The following is a 4,444-nucleotide window of genomic DNA, read 5'->3' on the forward strand; positions in this document are numbered from 1 at the left end:
TTGAAATTTTTTTTTTTTAGCCCCTGCTTCTTTTCTTTTTTTAAGAAGGCAGGATTTGACATTTTCCAGTAGACGAGAAAATTGTTGATTCCGTGGGCATTCTTTCTTGTGTGGATAAAAGTTGCAAGAGTTGCTATCTTGAAAAATTAGAGGAAGTACTGTCAGCAGACACGACAAGATCAAGGTCCCTCGTGCAATTTCCTGGAGACGTTTCAGCCCATGTCATGCATCTGAGGGCACTTGACAGGAGGTGTTTATAATGTGTACGTTCTGTGGCTTCAAAAATAGGACAATTTGATCTTCTTTATCCAGTATGCTCTAGGGGTTTAGGCCATGCAGCTTTTGAGAACTACCTATTAAAATACCCTGGCCTCAAATGAATTATGCCTTTTATTGATCATGCCGCACTGGGTTTTCTCATGTCAGTATCGAATCTACATGAAGTAATAGAGCTGAAATGAACTCCCAGAGAAGTCAGCACAAATAATCTGAACTGGGGTAGGAATTGGGGGGAGCCCAGGACAGAGCATGAGAGGGGCACAGTGCAGTTTGGACAACTGGGAGGAGGCCTGGCTTTCAGTTATACCGGTACCTGGCAACTATCTTAAAGGGCTAGTAGTAATGATGATTTATTTACTGTTTCCAAGATCAGAGGCAACGTGCCTCTAGAAACCTGTTGCAAACCCTCCAGCATTTCTCTGATGAAAATAGGCATGTCCTATTCAATAATAATAATAATAATAATAATAATAATAATAATAATTTTATTTATTTGTATCTCTCCCATCTGACTCGTTGGCTTCCAACATATATATAAACATAATAAAACATTAAAAAGTTTTCTCATACAGGGCTGCCTTTAGATGTCTTCTAAATATTGCATACCGGTAGTTACTTTTCTCCTTGGCTTGGGGGTCACATAACTCCATACCCTCCAACACTCCATAATCAAATCAGAAACCGGGACAGCTTCTGTAAATCCAGAAATGTCCCTGGAAAATAGGGAAACTTGGAGGGTCTGCTGTTGCTGGGGAACAAGACTGTTGCATCTTGTTGGCCACCCTGGGAAACATGATGTTGAATTAGATGGACTCACAGGGCTCTTACACTGTACACTGAAATTTTCTAAGATTTCTGCGGCATGCTTACCCTGCATCTTTGTTAAGGCACAGGCATGGTTCAAATTGCATTAGTTTTACGATATAAGGCACATGCCTCGTTTGACTTCTTCTGCAACCGTTTTCTACATCTACACATCCAAGACTAAATAAAGCAAGAATGAAAAAAGGGCACATGTCCGGAGAGCATTGGACCCATTCTGCATAATCAGAAGCAATCTAATTACCTTGAGCACATGACAGAGCATATGCTGGAACCACATTTCATGTGATCTGCAAGAATAAAGCAAGAGGTTTTGCAGGGATGTGGCTAAAAGGCTGACAGGAAAGCACTGAATACACGAGGCAACAAGAACACAGACACTAAATCTTCTCTACAACCCCTTTTTAAATAGTTTGCTGTAAAGCAAGAATGGGGAACATGTGGCCACCCCGATGTTGAATTCCAATTCCAGTTCCCATCAGCCCCAGTCCAACATCTGACGGGTCACAGGTTCTCCATCCCTGCTCCAAAGTAATCGCACCCCATATAGTTGCAGTTGTAGGATCAACCTCTGAAGTTGGTTTGTTTTCTTTCCACCCTTTCACCACCAATCAGCTTGTGTAACCGGGATGTGGCAGTTTGCATGCAATATAAGAGCAATTTGGAAATATGAAAGCTGGAAATTGAATTTGGCATATTTCTAAGCTTGGGGCTGATGTCAGAAGTTGGCCTAACTGGGCTACCTGTTGAGGCCCACAGCCCTGCCCCTAAGTCCCCTGGCCCAGATCTTCTTCCTTGCTGACATTGCCTCTGGTTTGCTTATCTTCCTTCCAGTCAGCAGAGTCTGAAGGGGGCTAGTTCATTGCACAAAACGTTTCCAACATGGGTTTGGGCAAGTACACCGATGGGTGAGGGTTCCCATTCCTTAGTCGAGGAACCTTTGTGTGATCAACCAGCACTCTTCAGAATCAGCCAACTGCACCGTGACCTGGGAGCATAACCTGTACATGTGATATCACACTAGATACACACTTTCTAGCAGTTTTGTGATGAGCACCTGAACATAGAAAGCTGTCTTACACGGAGGGCTCATCCACAGTTCCACTGGTCCTGCCACTTTCCCCTGATGAAACCTGTTTAGCGCAGAATTGGAGCAAGAGTCAATCGGGTTTTCTCTGGATTGACTTCTACACCAATTTAGCACTAAAGAGCACCTCTCTTCCTTGACATTTATTGAGGCTGGCACAGCTGCTAATATTTTAATCTATCTGGGTTTGTAACATTCTGCTAGTATGGATGGGCTTACTCAAAAAGGACAAGGCTGTGTTCCTGGAGGTGGAGGATGGTGATGAATGAGACAGGTCCATTCATTGTTCACATTCACTGACCAATTGTTTTTAATAAAGTCTGAAGAATGGAAGGAAATGACAGTAGCAGGTAAGAGAATCCTTGTGACATGTGAGTCAAGGCTTGCGAATGCTAATTAACCCAGATTAATAAATGCCTTGGGCAGCCTGACCACATGGAACTAAAGTGGTCCTGGCAATGCCATCGTTGGATTCTATTGCCAAACCTCTGGAAAGAACTATTTTTTATCATACGAACGGGCTAGGCCTGTCAAACGACATATGCTGGATGAGGTCAGTGACCCACCTAGTTCAGTATCCTGTTCTCACAGTGGCCAATCAGTTGCCTACGGGGAGCCTGAAAGCAGGACCTGAGCTCAGTAGCATCAACGGCCTTGCATTTACCCCAGCTGTAAGCTTGCCAGCATGGCACTGCCAATGTGCTACAACAGTGCTTTATGCACTTACGGAATCAGCTGCCACCACAAGCTTTGGCATGCCAGCACAAGTGTAAGCATTGCTTTGGCAAAGTCATAGATCTGGTTGCTGGACCCTAAGAAGCAGATAAGCTTTCTGCTCCACAGTTATTTTCAAAAGTGATAGAGCACTGGAAGTATCTATTGCACACAGCGGGAATACAAGAGAGAATGCACTGTGGAAGGCAAACCTAATTGCTTTTATCGACAATTACTTTATGACTGAAGGGAAGGGGGCAATTAGACTCCTCATGTTTGTAGTAAAGCATTCCACGTAGCGTTTTGGATATCAACATTGAGAGGGGGTATTGATATCTAAATTAATGGCCCGAGTTTATAAATTGCCCTGTGCTTTTATTTCAAGAGGGAACAGCAGCTAAGTAGATCTGCAAAGGATAAAGAGATTAATTAATTACAGTATCGGTCTTTGGGGATTTCCGAAGCTTTTCTGTAAACATGCCTTCAGACAAAAAGGACAGTTTGCTTAAGGCTATGTGGCGTTGGCAAGGAAGGGTGGACTCCTTCAACAAAAAAGGCAGCCTAGGGAACCATGAGCTGCATTCTTTTCTGGGCAACCTTCTAGGAACCAGAGGCCAGTGTGGGCAGAGCAAGAAAATGCATATGTTACTTTTGTACATCAGACAGATTTCTACACACACGTACCTATCAGCCCTTAGATCAGAGCAGGAGAACCTTTGTAGCCCCTTGGACGTTGCTGAATTCCAGCTTCCATCATTTCTGACCATTGGACATGCCAGCTGAGAATGATGGGAGCCCAGCAACATGGAGAGAGCTCCACGGCTTCCCTAGCCCTGCCTCCCTTAGATGTTCAGGACAGAAGCAGTGTGCCTGCTAAACTTCAAACTATTCTAAATTTGACCTACATTAGTGAAAAATCAATGACCCTCACATTCTATAATTCAAAGAAAGTAGTGATCGTAATCACATTAAACTAGTCTGAGACGTGAGGACACATAACAGTTTTTCACCTCATTCCTCCCCATTCCCCCCCCCCAGTAGTTGAAAGCATAGAACTTCCTGTTATTCAGGGTGGCATACTATGGGGTCATTATGGGGCACAGGTGGCATTGTGGTCTAAACCACTGAGCCGCTTGGGCTTGCCAACTGGAAGGTTGGCAGTTCGAATCCCTGTGACAGGATGAGCTCTTGTTGCTCTGTCCCAGCGCTTGCCAACCTAGCAGTTCAAAAGCACGCCAATGCATGTAGATAAATAGCTACCACTGCAGCAGGAAGGTAAATGACATTCCATGCGCTCTGGCTTCCATCACGGTGTCCTGTTGTGCCAGAAGCGGTTTAGTCATGTTGGCCACATGACCTAGAAAGCTGTCTGTGGAAAAACACTGGCTCCCTTGGCCTGAAAGTGAGATGAATGCCGCAACCCCATAGTCACCTTTGGACTTAACCGCCCAGGGGTCCTTTACCTATTTACCTTTACTATGGGGTCATGCATTTATATTAAAGGGTCTCTAAACCAGTACAAAATTAATGCACAGAAAGACC

The sequence above is a fragment of the Zootoca vivipara genome, chromosome 11, assembly GCF_965207765.1.
Source record: "Zootoca vivipara chromosome 11, rZooViv2.hap1.1, whole genome shotgun sequence".
In the NCBI taxonomy this organism is placed as follows: Eukaryota; Metazoa; Chordata; class Lepidosauria; order Squamata; family Lacertidae; genus Zootoca; species Zootoca vivipara.